Consider the following 18,882-nt stretch of genomic DNA (forward strand, 5'->3'; position numbering starts at 1 on the left):
CTTGCTATCTTTCCCCCTTTTTGCAGAATCATAGAATCTCCAAATTAGAAGACATTTCAGAGAGGACATTCTCCCTGACATGTAGGCACCCAGTGTCTGCTTAAAGATTTCCATTGACAGGGAACTCATCACCTTCCAAGGAGCAATTCAACTGCTGGACAGCTCCAATTGGAAGTAAGTCAGTAAGCATTTATTAAATGTCGACTATGTACCATGTACTGTGCTAAGCACTAAAGATACAAAGAAAGGTAAAAAAAAAAAAAAGCAGTCTGTTCTCAAGGCCTTTCGAATCTAAATATTACATTGTATAACGCTGAGTTCAAGCCTGTATCCTTGGCATAGGATTGAGATAGCTCCACTCAACCAAGAAAAATCCCTAATCTCACCTCAGGGGAAATTTCCCACATCTCTAGAGTCAAGCTGGAGATCAGAAATGTATTAAGGGACCAGCTTTCCCCTATATGTCTACCTTCCAAATCTTACTCTCTTTCTCTACAGGTTTTTACCAGATGAGGGTCTGGAACCACATGGGTTCTCTCAGAAAGAAGAAAGAGGATCTCTTCCAAGTTCTCAAGGCCACTTCACCCCTGATGCAGGGCTCTCCACCAATAAGGAAAGTCTTAAGCAAAGAATTCAGGCTTAAACCCAGGATTATTAAAGACAGACAGCATGATATAGTGGGGGAGAGACATTAGAGGCAGTGCCAGAAGACCTGGATTCTGATTCTGCTATACTTAATTTCTCTGGGTCTCGAATTCATCAGCCATAAAATGAGTATTGAACTAAAAGACCTCTAATGTCCTTTCCAGAGGTGGAAGGAGCCTCAGAAGCTGTGTGAGGAGCAGTTTCTACTAGGATCCATGCCTCTTAGGCTGGGCAAATTCTTTCCCCCACCCCTCACCCCTAAAGATAAGGGGAATTGTGATTGGTCTGAGGAATTAGTACTAGAGACATTGGCAAGGCTTTCTGGTTGCCTGTGGTATCAAAAGGCCAGTCTGTGAGGATCTGTGACCCTCATGCTCAATGGTTGCCCCTGTGCTATGAGAATAAACACACCCTTATGACCAGAAATGTCTTTTTATATGAAGATGGGGAGAAAGGAAGTGTCCACCTGAACCCAGGCTGGGTCCTTACTGAGTATCCTTTCCATATTATTGTTAAGAACACTTCCTTTTCTTTAAGTGTTGGATAGTCTACAAGTAACTCATTTTGTTCCACTTTTGAATCCCCAGACTAGTCTGAGTCAGGGCTGACCCAGAGCAGGGATCATCAGTCCACTCCCTCATTTTCCAGATGAAGGAACTGAGACTGTCAGAAGTGAATGACCTGTTCAAATCCTACAGGTGGTGACAGAGGTGGAATTGAAAACCCCTGGGCAAAGGAAGTTCTTTCCGGGACTGTCCTGTTAAATAGGGGATGACATCATTGTTCAATTCAACAAACAGTTATTAAGGGCCTTATGTGCTAGGCCATATTAAGTGCTGAGAATATGAAGACTGAAAAAACAATCCTAGCCCTCAAGGAAATTACATTCTATGAGTGTAGAATCACATTCTATAATATGATTACATGTAAGTACATTTAAAACAAAGGCAGATAGATGACAGAAGATAGATAGATGATTGATAAATGATAGACAGATGATAGATGATAAATGTACTGATAGGTGATCAATGATAGGGACAGAATATAGGTGATAGGTTGGTAGATAAATAGACATGATAAAAAACAGATGATAGATTGATTAAGAGATGATAGATGAAGATAGGTAAATAGATTGATAGTTGAGAGAGGACTGATTGATAGGTGATAGAATATTAATGATAGGTAGATAGCTGGTATAGGAATAGTTAGATGATAGATCAATGGAAAAATAGATAATGTACAAATAGTTCTATGAAAGATAGATGATTGATGAATAGATTCTAAACAATTGATAAAGAAATACAGATTAAATGATTGATAGATTATGATAGACAGGTAATAGATAAATCAGCTGACATGATAGAATATAGATAATAGGTAGATAAATGATTGATAGATAAATAGATGATTAATTGGTGATAGAGATAGATGATAGATAAAGAAATTGATTGATCTATGACTGATAGATGATAGAGAGACAAAATGTCGATGATTGGTAGATAGATTATGGATAAAAGGATAGATGGATGGATGGATAGATAGATAAACAGATGAATGGAGAGAGAGAGAGAGAGAAACGGACAGAAAGATGAACAGACAGATAGATAGGTAAATGATGGATGGATGGATAGATAGGTGATAAATACATGGACAGACACATATATGTTACTTTGTAGGGAAGTACTGACAGAAACTTTAGAAAAAAGCTTTCTTCAGGAGTTGTCATGTCTCCTGGCATTTGAGAAGTACTAAGAGACAGAAGTGAAGAGGAACAGCCTTCCAGAGATAGAGAATGGCATTTGCCAAGGCATGGAGAAAGGAACTACAATGTTGTATATGGGAAGCCTCAAGTAGACCCAGTGACTGTAATTTAGAATGTGTGACGAGGCACAATGTGTAATCAGTCTGGAAAAGATATGTTGGAGCCTAGGGGAACTAGAGAGCCACAGAAGCTTCTTGAAGAGGAGAGTCACATAGTCAGACCTTACTTTAGGCATATCTCTGGCAGTTGGATGGAAAGTATGGATTTGTTGTTCAGTTATTTCAGTCCTGTCTGATTCTGTGTCCCCATTTGGAGTTTTATTGGCAGAGATCCTATAGTGGTTTGCCATTTCCTTCTCTGGCTCATTTTACAGGTAAGGAAACTGAAGCAAACAGGGTTAAGTGACTTGCCCAGGGTCACACAACTAGTAAGTGTCTGGGGCTGGATTTGAATTCAGGAAGATGAGGGTAGCCCCCTGCCTTATTTATCCTTGTATCCCCCACAGTACATAACAAAGTGCCTTGTGCATAGAGGATACCCAATGAATGGCTGATGAATGAGTGGGCTTTGAATAAATGAAGAGGAAATGAATGAATTTTGCAAAAGTAACTCAATGGACAATTGGAGAAAATGAATGTTGGATGAGTGAATAGTGAATGACAAATGAATGCTAGGAGCCTTGCTCTCCAAAATTTACCTTGCATTCATTCTGAACATATTTTGTGTATACTTATATGAACCTTGTCTCTTCTGACAGAATGCAAGTTCCTTGAGGACAATGACTGTTTAATTTCTGTTCTTTGTATCCTAAATACCTAGCAGAGTGTCTGGCATGTGATAGATACTTAATAAGCATTTGCTGATTGATAAATTAACTCCTAAAGTCCTATAGCTTAGGGAGCTTAAGGGTCATCTAGTCCAATGTCAGCTCTCAATCTCTGATCCTACCTTCATTTTACAAATGGGGAAACTGAGACCCAAGGAGCTTGAATGACTTTCCCTAGGTCACATAGTTAGTAAGTGGCAAAACTAGGATCAGATTCAGGTCCTGTGATTCTAACTTCAACATTCTTTCTATACATTATGACTAAATGAATAAATGATAGAGAAGGTAATTAGATGCTAGCTTGGGAAGAGTGGGGAAAGCTATGGAATTTCCTTCATGATAGATTTTTTTTTAAAGCAATTAGGGTTAAGTAACTTGCTCAAGGTTACACAGCCAGTTATTTCTGGGTGTGGCTAAGTATCTGAGCCCGGATTCGATTCCCAGGTCATCCCAACACTGGGGCCAGTGCTCTTACTCCCTGAGCCACCTGGCCATCCCTCATCATAGATTTTTAAACCTAAGGTTGATAGACATCTCTTCTCTCAGGTGGCCCTGCTCAGAAGTGATTCTGAATCAAACATGGGCAATGGAAAGAGAGATGGGGAGAGGAAGGGTTGGAGAGGGGGTGAGGCTAGAGGCTGTAGAAGTGTTAGAAGTTTGGGGGGACTCAGAGCATTCCTCTTTGGGTATTCACTCCCCCTTTAGATTTCCTATGAAGGTTCATTCATGTGCATACAATGAGAGCTAGCAGGAAAATTGTCTGGCAGAGAATTTCCCATTAGCCAGGCAAGGAAGTCTCCGTCTCAAGGTTGTTGTCAGAGGGGGCTCTCTCTGCCAAGGCAGGACGTGGGAGCAATAGCAATGTTCTTGATAAACAGGAGAAAATGGAGATGCAAGGACGGGGAGGAGTGCTGGAGTGGCTGGTAGGAGGACATGGGTCACCCTTGGATTTTGTTAAGTGGTTTGGCGACAGGGTCAAGAGGAGGTCAAGGATGAGCTATATTATGAAAATGAAACAGTGATAATTTACAGGCTAAAACTGTTTTAAATTTCAGGGAAGTTGGCACCAACACCAAGATCTCACTGCAGGATTTTAGGTAAAGGCTGAGTCATCATTATAAATAAAGCAGTCATTTGAATGTCATCGGAAAGGACACGTTCCCATAACCACAAACTTGGACTTGGCTGTGTTAATTAAATTGGAGCTGTATTAATTAAAAGTTTATTTACAGGATGTGAGCTGAGGGAGCAAGCCCTGGATGGTGAATCTACATACACACATACACATGCACATATGCTTGCGCGCGCACACACACACACAGGGCAGAGGGTAGGGTCAAAGATCCATCCTTTCATTAACAGTGATAGTAGCATTCAGGGCAGTGTGGGTAGGAGATGCTTGGACATTATGGAGGAAGAGGAAGGGGTGGATCAGGAACAACCACATCTAACAAAGTCTAATGAAATGCCGAGATAAAGTCCAATCGAGAAAAAAAGCCAAGGAGGATAGAAAGCACTACCCTATCCTGGGAATTTCATTTTTGAGAAATTCTTGCTCTGAGCAAGGCATTCCTCTCCTTTCTGCAATGAAAGTTATCCCTGTATGGAGGGTTGGACATGACACAGATTCAGGTACCAAACAGGAAGCCGTGGGAGAAGGAGAAAGTGAAATAGTCACTGATTCTTCCCTCCAGCAGGAGGAAAATTGGGGAAAATGGAAGGAAGAGAAGTATTGGTGGCCCCCAGATACTGAGAATTCCCCTTTTCTAAGGGAAATTCTTCTAGGGTGGGACTTAAATAGGATAGTAAGCAGAAAAGCATGTTTTCTGCAAAGGTCCTTGTCCCCAGATATCTCTTGCACAGTCCCTGAATTCCCAACATGAAGAAATATATTTGGATTGTCAAGAAAATGACCCTGTGATGGTTAATGATAGGAGAAGGGAAGAGGCAGTTAGTCATTTAGCTAGACTAGAAAAGAAAGTTAATTAAACTTAACCCTCTCTGAGTTACAACCAAGGAATAGGAGTTTTGATGTTTGTGTAACACTGGTCCCCTGAAAACTAAGAAAACTGATTGAGAATGCACTTGCCACTTTTCCCAGGTTAAAGTAACTAAGTAACTAGTTTTGAAAACCATAGACTGAGTCCCCAAAGTACAACACCCTCTTTTTATAAACCATAGAAGAGGTACAAAACAAATAGCAAAAGCATTTAATTAAGATATCAAAAGTTCAGAGAGGATGAGCACCTCTGGTGTTAGGGGTGCTGAGGCCTTTTCAGGGCTGCTTTCCACCTTTGGTGTCTACCTGATTCACCCAACTCTCACCTGTGGCTCCAAGAAACCATAGCATGCACTGAAGCTACAGCCCGGTAAAGCCCTGGCAAAGAGGCTAACCCAGGTTAAGTATAACTGATGGGCCTCAAACCCATTGGTGAATTGGGGGGGATGTCTACCCCAAGCATGGGAAGACTTCCTCTGATGAAATGGGTGAATGAGAACAATTTGTTCCAAGGTCCATGAAGGGGCTGAAGTAGGTGCTGTAGAGCATTTAGTTTGCTAGGATGCTGAAGACGCCAAGGTCTTCCACTGTATCCTAAGCCATTGCTGAACATCTTGACTTTTGTCCTGCCAGTAGACTTTGATCACTCTGGAAGACAGAGTAAGGCTGACGACTATTTACCTCACTTAAATCCAATTCACACAGAAGTCAATGAATCACTCTGTGACGTCATTGGTCCTCTTCAAAATGAAGGACAAACGACAATATAACTAGAGAGAATTCAGCAGCATGATCATTCTCTGCCCCATACACAAAGAGATGCAATTCCTTACAAGTTCCAGGGGACATATGACCTAATTCAATTCAATTCAATCTACCAAGTATTTATTAAGGCACTATACTAAATAGATATCGTGGATACAAAGACAAAGACAAAACCAGTGCTTGCTTTCAGAGAGCTTACTTTTTTTTTTGCAGGGATACAGTCCCTACACAGATAAACAAAGACAGGAGAGTATAAGGAATAAGGTAGTACTGATATCTGGAGGGATCAGGAAAGGGTTCTCATAGGAGGTGGGGCCTGGGCTAGGCTCTGACGGAACTAGAGATGGGAAAGGAATCCATTTCAGCCATCTTTTACAGGGTAAAAGATGAAATGCCAAGTTCAGAGAACAGCAATTAAGCAGATTGTTTGGAACATAGAGTTTATGAGATAAGTAAAAAAGTAATCTGGAGGCCTATTCTAGAGACAATAGGGAGCCATTGCAGATTGCTGAACAGGGGATTAACACATTCCGTCCTGTACCTTAGGAAAATTGTTTTGGCAGCTGAATTAGAGAAAATAGAGGGTGGAAAGAGGAAGATTACTTAGGTTATTGCACTAATGATAAGAGAAATGTAAATTAAAATAACCTCAAGATTTTCTCACACCCTGAGAATTGGCAAAAATGACCCAGAAATGGCAACAGCCCATGTTGGAGGGGTTGTGGAAGGAGAGGCCCACTAATACACTGTGAGAAGGTACTAGCATTTTAAAAGACAATTTGGAATTATGCAAAATGACAGAAATACCCATACCTACTGAACCAGAGGTTCCATTACAGGGCTTATGCCTAAAAGAAGATGTCAAGAAGAAGTAATTCCAAGGGGTGGCCAGGTGGCTCACAGAGTAAGAGCACCAGCCCCAGTGTCAGGATGACCTGGAGATCGAATCCAGGCTCAGATACTTAGCACCACACCCAGAAATAACTGGCTGTGTAACCTTGAGCAAGTTACTTAACCCCAATTGCTTAAAAAAAAAAGGGGGGGGGCAGCCAGGTAGCACAGCGAGTAAGAGCACTGGCTCCAGTGTCGGGATGACCTGGAGATCGAATCCAGGCTCAGACACTTAGCACACACCCAGAAACACCTGGCCGTGTAACCTTGAGCAAGTTACTTAACCCCAATTGCTTAAAAAAAAGAAGTAATTCCCTCTATATGCAACTATATAGATATATATATATATATATATATAGCAGACTTTTTGTGATAGCTAAGAATTGGAAACAAATAGATTACTGATAAACTGGGGAATGGTTAAATAAATTGTGGTGCATGCACATAATGGAATGTTACTGTGTTGTACGAAGTGATGTGTGTGATGGAGAAGCATGAAAAAATCTATATGAACTGATGCAGAGTGAGCTAAGCAGAACCAAGAAAACAATATAAACAGTATCTACAACAATGTAAATGAAAAAACAATGATACACCAAAAACTCAAAAGTGAATATAACAAAATTACAAAGATCAAGCAGGACTCATTTAAAGAGACATGTGAACATTCTCCAGCCCCACCACTTTGTGAAGGTCAAAGGTCTACAGGTGTTATACATTGCACTTTTTTCAGATTTTTTTTCAATGTTATTGATCGGTTGTGATTAATTTTTTCCCTCTCTAAAAATACTCTTTGTCTTATGGGATGGTGGCTTTCAGGGAGAGGAGGGAGAGGGATATTTGGGATAACTATGATGATGTAAGAAAGAGAGGATATTAATAAACACTTTTTTTAATGTTATTGTAATAGTCCAGGTGACAGGTGATGAAAGACTGACTAAAAATGGTAGCTGTGTGAATGGAATGAAGGGAATGGATATGACAGATATTGTAGGGGTAGAAACAAGTTGTAGCAGCTAACTGGATGTGGGAAGTGAGAGAGGAGAAAGAGTCAAGGGCAATGGTGAGGGTTGTTGTGAATATTGATCATGGATAGTTTCATGGAAGAAATGAGATGTACTTTTTTTTGGTGAGGCAATTGGGGTTGTCACTTGCCCAGGTTCACACAGCTAGTAAATATGAAGTGTTTGAAGCTGGATTTGAATTCAGATCCTCCTAAATCCAGGATCAGTGCTCTATCCAGTGTGCCACCTAGCTGTCCCCCATGAGATGCACTTTTGAGCTAGGCTTCAGGATCCCAAACAGGGGATAAAAAGGTATAACCTCTCCTATTCTACACTACTTTCTAGTTCAGAACTGGAGTCCATTGGTGAAGTTACCCTATCTTATGGTGGTGTCATGTCCCAGATTCCTGTTAGATCTTGCAAATGAGTGCTTGGGGACAAAAGTAGTTCATTTGGGAGGTGGGGGTGGAATGTCATCATCTCTGGTAGTCATTTGATATGTGATTGTGCTTTTTAAAACCTTAGACACCCAACAAAGGGGACTGTTCATTTACACCCTTACAGAGACATTTCATCGTCTCTGTTCTTTAACTTTGGACCTTCAGCATTGACAGTGTATAAAAGTAGCACAAACTTACAAATAAATAAAGTTTTTTAAATTTGGAGATGTATCTTAGACACATGGAGGTAATATGATAAAGCATTAGTCCTGGAGTCACAGGATTTGAGTTCAACTCCTGACTCTGTCACTTATTGCCTACATAATCTTGGACAATTTCCTTAACTTGGGCCTCAGTCTCCTCATCCCTAAAAGGTGGGGGTTGGACTAGATAATTTTTAATATACTTCCAGTTCTAGGTCTGATGATTCTCTGGCTGGAGTGTTTCTGTCTCCTAGAGGCCTCATTGGAAGAGGTAAGTTACAATATGTTCATTGGCCTCTGAGCACGTTCTCCCTGCTGAGAAGCAAAGGGCATGTTTCATCACCAGTCTTCTGAGATCACGACTTGTCACTGAAGTGACCAAAATTCTGAAGTTTTTCATGATCATACTTTATATTACTTTGTAGATTGTTGCCCTGCTGACATTGCCCAAACATTCATATGTCTCACCAAATTTCTGATTATCTCATCATTTCTTAGGGCATACTAGTATTCCATCCCATTCATATTCCCGAGTTTGTTCAGCCATTTCTTAATCAATGAGCACCCACTTTCCATACAATTATATTCCATACAATACTGTCGGTGTCTTCCTAGCTTCCAACTCCTTCCCTGAGGTAGCAACTCCGTGTCCCATTCCCACTGAGTCTTTTCAGGAAGTGGTCTGAAATACTCTCTGGTGTTAATGAATAAGAATGTGACCAGATTGATATGGCTGGTTGGGCTGTGGAGACTTCTAAGGCCATCTTGGCCAGGGAATTTATCTGGAAGGGCTGTGGAGGGAAATCTCCTTAAAAACTATAGAGGGACTGACCCAAAGGGCTCATCAAGTCCTAGCTATAGTCATTAGACAAGACAGATCTGTAACAGCCAGGTAGGGAACACAGGTGAGGAAGGCCAAGAAAAAAAAGAGCCATCAGGGATATATCTAATAAGCCAAGCAAAGAGGCAACCCACACAAAATCTGAGCAGGTTCAGCAGAGCCAGGGAAGGCTTCTGAGTTTGCATATGTTTGCTCTTCCAAGATGATGCCCAGAAGCCAATGAACATATTCTGACTTACCCCTTCCAATGAGGCCTCTAGGAGACAGAAACACTCCAGCCAAAACGGGATTGCTTGCGCTTCCAGAAACAAATCAGCTTTACTCATGCTGTGCCTTCCACTTGAAATGACCCCATTTCCACTGCCCACTGCCCCTCCATTTCTGGCTGTTGTAATGCAGTTATCTCTTCTACACTACAGCTTTCTCTATTTCAGTTTCAATATTTCACAGGTTGACACAAGAAATTAAATGAGAATTTGAGGGGAGTTTTTTAGAAACTGCAGACGACACGTGAAGGCCAACAGATGACACAGAAAAAGTTTAGAAACTCAGAGATGCATAAAGTATATGTATAATATAACATGTTTTATCTTTTAATACCATAATAATTCAGACATTTTCTCTGGTACAAAGGGAGAGCCAAAAATTTTTACATAGATTTTCCAGATTGTGGGGTCATTACACCCCTAAATGCCATGATATGGAAGGGATAACTACAATATCAATATTTCAAAGCCTACCTCAAAAGTCAACATCATGAGACAAGTGAAGAGAAATCTGACCTAGAAGTCAGAAAGTTCTGAGCTCAAATCTTGCTTTTGACACATACTGGCATTTAAAGGGCACCTAGGTGGTACAGTGTATAGAATGCCAACCCTGGAGTCAGGAAGACTTGAGTTCAAATCCAGCCTCAGATACTTAATAGCTAAGTGACCCTGAGCAAGTCACTTAACCTTGTTTGCCTTGATTTCCTCATCTGTAAAATGAGCTGGAGAAGGAAATGGCAAACCATTCCAGCATCTTTGCCAAGAAAACCCCAAATGAGGTGGACTGAGAATTAGAAACAATTCAACAAGTCACTTAACCTCTGAATGCCTCAGGAAAATCTCCAAGATTAGGTGCTGATTTTCATTGGTAGAGGGAGTTTCCTCACTGGGACTTCCCTCAACCAGTGAAATCTCAGGTCTAGTCCACTTGGCTTCCAGCAGAAGGATCCTGCATGCCTCTATCTTCCTGCAGTCCTGGGGTAGATAAGGGAGCTTAGATGCTTCCCTTTGGATTTTTTCATTATTATTCAATTTTTTTGTTGGAGTAAGTTTGGGAGAGCTGGGCTCCTATCCCACTTTATATGAAGCCATCCTCCATAGAAGTCCAGCTCCTCTTATTTCAAATCCAATATTCTTTCCAAGGCCATGAAGCTAATAGGTAGGGCTTGTGACTCAGCTACCTACTGAGGTCCCTCTGTCATTTTGTGATTCCAATTCATGGTCACAGATTCATAGAGGGAACTAAGAGGTCTTTTTTTAAACATTTTTATTTAAAGTTTTGTGTTCCAAATTCTATCCCTTCCCCCATTCCTCCCTCCCTGAGACAGTAAGTAATCAGATATAGGTTATACATGTGCAGTTATGTAAAACATTTCCATATTAGTCATTTTATATAACTCAAGAGAAAAATGAGAGTGAAAAGTATCATGTTTAAATCTATATTCAATAAATATCAGTTCTTTCTCTGGAGGTGGATAGTATGTATTATCATTAGTCCTTTGGGATTGTCTTGGATCATTGCTGAGAACTGGTATTGTTTTGGTATTGGTATTGGTATTGCTGAGAATGGCTAAGTCATTCACAATTCTTCATCAAACAATACTGCTGTTACTATGTACAATGATCTCCTGGTTCTGTTCACATCACTATGCATCAGGTCATGTAAGTCTTTGCAGTTTTTTCTGAAATCATCCTGCTTGTCATTTATTACAGCCCAACAGTATTCCTTTACATTCATATACCACAACTTGTTTAGCCATTCCCCAATTGATGGACATCCCTTTGATTTCCAATTCTTAGCTCCCACAAAAAGAGCTGCTAGCAATATTTTTTACAAGTAGGTCCTTTTCCCTTTTTCAGGATTTTTTTGGAGGATATAGACCTAGCAGTGGTATTATTGGATCAGGGTATGCAATTTTATAGCCCTTTGGGCATAGTGCCAGATTGCTCTCCAGAATGGTTGAATCAGTTCACAACTCCACCAACAATGCACCAGTGTCCCAGTTTTCCCACATCCTCTCCAACATCCAATATTTTCCTCTTTTGTCATATTAGCCACTCTGATAGGTGGGAGGTGGTGCTTCAGAATTGTTTTAATTTGCATTTCTACACATATTTTACAGAAGTAAAAACTGAGACCCAAAGGTAAAAAATAAATACTTTTTTTAAAAAAGGTTGGCGAGAATCTCATGGGTTAGACAATGGGATCCCTAGGACCTCCCTAGATTTCCTGACTCCCAAGCCAGTGCTTCTTCTATCATATCATCCCACTGTCTCTCCAGGTACATAGATTTGTGCAAGTAGCTTATCTCCTCTACTAGTCTATAAATTTCTTGAGATCAGGGACCACATTCCTTAAGTTTCATATTCCCCTCTTTTTAATGCCTTGGACCTTCAATCCAGTAAGTATTAAATGCCTACTGTGTACCAAACAGTACTAAGGATTAAAAAACAAACTTCAGTACCTTCCCTTCAGAAGCTTGGGGGGAGGGGAATAGAAACAGTTTATACCTCTAGAAGTAAATTAAAATATGCACTAAGTAATTTCCAGAATGGCAAACGTAAGTCTAATGTTAAGGGCAATTTATTAACAATAGAAAGTCAGGGAAGAGAATAAGCCTTTATTGAACACCTACTATGTGCCAGTCAGTCACTGCACTAAATGTGTTACAATATTACCTCATTCAACCCTCACAATGACCCAGCTGGCAGGTGTTATTTATCCCCATTGTACAGCTGAAGAAACTAAGGCATACAGCCACTAAGTGACTTGCCCAAGTTGGTACAGCTAGTAAGTGTCTGTTGCTGGATTTGAACTCAGATCTTCTATCCTCTGCACCACCTAGCTGCACAGTGGAAATGGGACAGGCAGACCGAGGGAAAGGGATGTTATGGATGCATAATGAGGGAGCAGGCAGTGGTGGCCAGGAAAGGACGCTTAGACCTAGGGGGCCTATAACCCAGACTCAACAGGGCGCAGATTGTAGAGCAGTCGACATCACAGCATTGGTAAGGTTGTTTGGCTCATCAGTCCCTGAGAAAGGAGTGAAAAGAGAGAGAGGAGCTGGTATGGGAGTGACTTCAGGGCGTGTATCTAGCCCCTAGAGGACAAGGCTGAGGAGCAGGGATGGAGGTCAGTGAGATCGGGGGCCGGGCTGGTTAAGGGGAGGGGGGCTCATGTATGAATGGAATCATCTCTACCCAAGGCCTCATGCCAGGGCTAAGCGTCCTGTCTCCTCTTGTACAGAATGGGCACTGTATACACAGATAATGAATGAAGAAACAAATGAAAAGTGCAAGACCTAAAGAAACGACTCCCATGCAGGTAAAGAAGATATTTGGGAGAGGGGGTTTTCTTCCTAGTACCCCCAAAATCGCATCACTAAAGTGTGCTCTGTATAGCACCTGGGAAAAGCTGTGGAGAAAGGCAGCTTGTGCCTCTCTCCAGGGCTGGGCTTCCGCTCAGAAGGACAGATTCTCCGTCCACATTTGGTTTCACTTTTGGTGTCAGTGAGTGAAACTTTGGAAATGCTGGCATTTTCTCCAGTGACCCCAGGCTACCCTTCCAAGGCAGGCTGCCGGCCACCAGGAGGCTGCTGTTTGACAGAATCATATTGTATCCCGGCTTTTGGAAAGGGATGTGTGTGTGTCTGTGTGTGTGTGCCTGTGTGTGTGTGCGCGCTCTAAGGAGCCTCAAACCTCCTCCTATCAGAAGCCATCATAGGCTTCTACAGTGGAGGCTGAGGGAGACATTCCTGGGCTTCCCCTGAGGAAGTAAAGGAAGTGAGCCACCTTCCCCCAAAATTTTGGAACAGATAATTCCTTCCCAGAGGGCAGAGGCAAACAGGAAATAGTCCTGGATTTCACAGATGCTCCCGAGTGGAAATCCCCAGCTCCCTAGAAAACCTATGTGCCTTGAGAAAGATAAGGAGAGAGGGAGAAAATCAGAGTCACAGAGAAAAAGAGAGATAGAGAAATAAAGAAGAGTTATTGAAAATGAAAGAGAGGTAAGGGAGAAAAAGGAAGGGGGAGAGAGAGAGAGAGAGAGAGAGAGAATCCTTGAGGACTTGGGGCTCCAACCACAGGAATGATGACTAAGAGGCCCAGTGTGTTTGGACAAGATGTTTGCTGAAGCTGACAAGGCCAGCTTTCCCAGCCAGCTCCCCTTCACTCTGTGCTTCCAGCAGTGACCCTTTTGACTGGGCCCAGCCCTTCACACACATGGGGGAGTGAAAGGGAAATAGACAATCCCCACTTCCCCAGACAGTCAGTGATACAGGACTCTCTCCATCTCTTCTCTGGAGTCCTTTGAGCAAAACTGGAAATGGCCTCCAGGGCTCTACAAGCAGCAAACATCTCCCCAAGTCATCTGAGGATCCTACAGGAAGGCATCTTAAACCCATAAGACTGCTCAATAACCCAGAGAGTCCCTGGCTCTTTCATGAAATTATCTTTTTTTTTTTTAAGCAATCGGGGTTAAGTAATTTGCTCAAGGTTACACAGCCAGTTATTTCTGGGTGTGGTGCTAAGTATCTGAGCCTGAATTCAATCCCCAGGTCATCCAGACACTGGAGCCGGTGCTCTTACTCACTGTGCTACCTGGCCGTCCCATGAAATTATCTTGAGAGAGATAAAATCTGCTGTGTAATGCCTTGTCCTTACAATAACGTAAAGCAACTATTAGGCACCCACTGCATGCAGAGCATTATGTAAGGCACGAGATACAAATTTTAGGGGCCAGGTTAGTGCAGGGAATTACACATTGGATTTGGAGTCTAGAGCACCTGGGTTCTATCTTGGTTCTTCTTCTTATGGGATTTTGGGAAAGTCATTTCATTTCTCTGGGGGATAACTTCCTCCTCTAGAAAATGAAAGCATTGGACTATATTACAGGGCCCCCAACCCTATGGCATGCTTACTCCAAGGGAGTACAAGTAGCTTATCAAGAGGCCAGTGGAATGCTTGGTAAATCACTGTATTATCCTATTGAAATCTAATGAAAAGATTTCATTTTAACCATTTATAACAATTTATTTTGCAAATCAGGATCCTCAGGCAGATAAGGGCAATTAGGTAGTGCAATGATTATTAACAACAACAGTGACTAGCATTTACATATAGCACATGCTTTAAAATATTATCTAATTTGATTCTCATAACAACCTCAGGAGCTAGGTGCTATTATTATCCTCCTTTGACAGGTGAGAAACCCAAGGCAGAAGGAGGCTAAGTGACTTGCCCAGGTTAGACAGATAATTAAGTGATAGGATAGAGTATGGGATTTTAAGTCAGGAAGACCTAAATTCAAATTCTGCCTCAGATACTTCCTTGCTATGTGACCCTGGGCAAGGCATTTAACTATCCTCCCCCAAAAGCCCTGAGTTCACAAGGACAGAGGCTAACTCCTGGGAACCTGAGCCCCAAAGATCAGTTTTCCTCATTGGCTCATTGCACCCACCCTGGGAAATCTGAATAAGGCTCAAGTGGCTTGATACTGGGGCTCTCCAAGTATGGACAACAGGGTCCTCAATGCCTCCATTGGCCTTCAATGTACAATGTGGAAATTGGGAATGGGAGAGGCTTTATTTCAACTCCTGCAGAAAATGCATAAAGATACAAAGACCCTGATCAAATACAGAGATGTAGAATGCTAGGTTAGTCAATAAGACTCATTCAGTCTCTTTCAAAAGGTTCACCCTTTAGGGAACTACTAAACAAATATTTCCCATTCATTCCCCTTGGATCTGCCCCATCTGTGCAACTTAAAACAATGTGGGGGACAGCTAGGTGGCCCAGTGAATAGAGCACCAGCCCTGGAGTCAGGAGGACTTGAATTCAAATCTGGCCTCAGACACTTAACACTTATTAGCTGTGTGACTTTGGGCAAGTCACGTAACCTCAACTGCCCTACCTTCCCCCCCTCCAAAACAAAACAATATGGAAACTTGACAAGAAGCAAATATCCTCCAGACATGACATAAGTCCTTCCACCACAGAGCAGTCTCTATGGAGTGTCCTCTTCTCCAAGTTAAGGGAATGTTTTCCCTTTGGGAGGCTGACATCCAACTCTTAGTCTTAGGGACTCTCAGTCTCTTAGGAGTTCTATGTACATCCACTCTGTGGGCTGCTCTGTAGAGGAAGACTACTACCTTGGGTTGAAAGGAAGCCCACAGTGTCGGAATGACCCGGGGATCGAATCCGGGCTCAGACACTCAGCACCGCACCCAAAAACACCTGGTCGTGTAACCTTGAGCAAGTCACTTAACCCCAATTGCTTAGGGGCAGCCAGGTGGCTCAGTGAGTAAGAGCACTGGCTCCAGTGTCGGAATGACCTGGATCAAATCCCGGCTCAGATACTCAGCACCACACCCAGAAACACCTGGCCTTGTAACCTTGAGCAAGTTGCTTAACCCCAATTGCTTAGGGGCGGCCAGGTGGCTCAGAGAGTAAGAGCACCGGCTCCAGTGTCAGGATGACCTGGATCAAATCAGGACTCAGATACTCAGCACCACACCCAGAAAGACCTGGCTGTGTAACCTTGAGCAAGTTACTTAACCCTGATTGCTTAGGGGCGGCCAGGTGGCTCAGCGAGTAAGAGCACCGGCTCCAGTATCAGGATGACCTGGATCAAATCAGGACTCAGATACTCAGCACCACACCCAGAAATAACTGGCCATGTGACCTTGAGCAAGTTACTTAACCCCGATTGCTTTAAAAAAAAAAGAAAAGAAAAGAAAGGAAGCCCAGTCAGTATATACTCCCAAAAAGATATTTTGCAAACCACCAAAGAGTTTATCATTAATAGTCGGCTAGTAAACACAATTAAGTTAAATTAAAAGTATTTAGTAATATAACATAGTAAGAAAAGTAGCTAGAAAACATCTCCCCCATAAACCTGGGGTACATACACCCAGTGCCTGTGAGAAAAGTTGACACAAACAATAATGGTGGTGAAACCAGGAGCGTGTAACCATTCTACCTCATGGAGTCTTCATACTTCCCCCTCTTGGGCATGGTGCCTGATGGATAAGTACAAAGATTTGCTCTTCCCCACAGCTGAATTCCCAATTGCCAGAGCTCATTCTCTCTAGAATCCATATTCAGCTCTTTTCTCTGCTTCCAGGGGTCTTGTTCCTTGAAATTGCTTCCTGCCTGGAAAATGGCTTCTCTCTGTCTCAATAGAAATTGTGTGTCTCTGCATCTCAACTGTGCCTCTAATTTGACCTAAGAGACTCTTCAGATTCTGGATAAGGCCAGTGTTTGGTTGTGATGGCTGAGGTCAATGGGAGTAGGAAATCACTTGAAGCTCCTCCTCCATCAGGATGCTCTCCTTCTGGATTGATTGCAGAGCTTTCCTACCTAATTACATTACCTGATTCCAGCAGGGAGAACTTCAGACTTCATAAAGGGCTAACAGAGAGTTGACATATGTTAACACATTAACTTCTCATTATCTCTATTACTTGCTCTTTTGCTTTCAGTGATTACATTTATCTTTACATTTAGTTTAATAAAATTATCTGTGATCACATTCTGGGCTAGGAGAAATCACTTGGCTGGGTATCAGCTTTTCTCCTAATATCTACAATGAGGGAAGACACCTCAAATAGAACAGGAGTGGTGCAGAATATCCATCTTCAAGTATCTGAAAAGTTGTCATGTGGAATAATAAGAAAAACTAGGATTTATATGATGCCTACTATGTGCCAGCAACAGTATTAAGCACTTTACATGTATTATCTGATTTGATCCTCATAACAACCCTAGGTAGTAGGTGCTATCATTGTTCCTGTTTTACAGTTGAGGAAATTGAGGCAGAGGTTATGTGATTTGTTCAGGGTCACACAACTAGTAAGTGACTGATTAGACTTGTTTTGCTTGGCCCCAGAGAACAGAACAAAGGGAAATGGGTAGAATTAGAGGAAAGCAAGACACGGGTTGGCAGCTAGGTGGTGCAATGGATAGAGTGCCAGGTATGGAGTCGGGAAAACCTGAGTTCACATCCAGCCTCAGACACTTACTAGCTGTGTGACCCTGGGCAAGTGACTCCACCCTATTTGCCTCAGTTTCCTCATCTGTAAAATGAGCTGGAGAAGAAAATGGCAAATCACTCCAGTATCTCTGCCAAGAAAACCCGAAACGAGGTCACAAAGAGTCAGACGCTGCTGAAAGGATTGAATGGCAAGAAAAGGTTTGGGTTAACTGCAAAGAAAAAACTTCCTAAAGAGAGAAAGAGCGTGGCGGTAGAAGAAAGAGCACTGACTCTGGAGTTAGGAACTCCTCCATTCAAATCTTCCTTCTGATGCACTGTCTGAGCCTCAGTTTCCTTATCTGTAAAAGAGTAATATAAAATAGGGCTATTGTCAGCACCTTCCTCTTAGGGTTGTTGTAAAGATCAAATGAGATAACAAATGTAAAGTGCTTTGTAAACTTTGTAAACTTTCCATTAACATAAGAAGGGCAGCAGTTATCCATAACCCTGAACTCTCCCAAAGCCCTGGGAGCTGGTCGTGGGCTCCTTGGGGCTGCAGATCTTCAGTCAGAGACCTAGGCTTGACCACTTGTGGGGGAATCTTGGTCAGATACAAATTGGTCTAGATGGTTTCTGAGGTCCCTTCCAGATCTGAGACTCTGTGGATTCTGGAGTCCCAAACTGTCTTCCTGAACATGTAAGTCTGGTTCTGTGTTAACAACAGCAACTCACAAGAGCTCTGTAAGCTTACATCATGCTTTCCTCACAACAGTCTTGGGAAGTAGTTATCATAAGTACTATTATCCCCATTTTACAGACAGAAAAACTGAGGTCTAGGAAGCTTAAGGTGACTTGCCCATGGCTACATAACCAATAAGATCTAGAAGTTTCCTAGTACAAATCTCCCATTTTATAAATGAGAAAAGATGGACTGAAATAAGTTAAGTGACTGACCCCATGTTACACAAGTAGGAAGTGTCAGAGGCAGGATTGGAACCCAGGTCCTCTGATTGCAGAACCAGTGCACTGGCATTAGAATAGAAGCTTCTTGTGGGCAGATACTGTGTTTTTGCCTTTCTTTGTAGCCCAAATGCTCAGCACAGTGGCTTGCATATACTAAATGCTTGATCAATGCTTGTTGGTTCAATAAACTCCCTTCCTAGCATGGCCCATGCCCTCCGTGCCATCCCTGGTCCCTGGTTTGGGGGAGGAGGATCCAACTTCAGAGGAAACCCTTGCATTTGGTCCTTGAAATACAGCAGTGTTCC

The sequence above is a fragment of the Petaurus breviceps genome, unplaced genomic scaffold, assembly GCF_028583685.1.
Source record: "Petaurus breviceps papuanus isolate PSGF00001 unplaced genomic scaffold, PetGlider_PUasm1.0 186, whole genome shotgun sequence".
In the NCBI taxonomy this organism is placed as follows: Eukaryota; Metazoa; Chordata; class Mammalia; order Diprotodontia; family Petauridae; genus Petaurus; species Petaurus breviceps.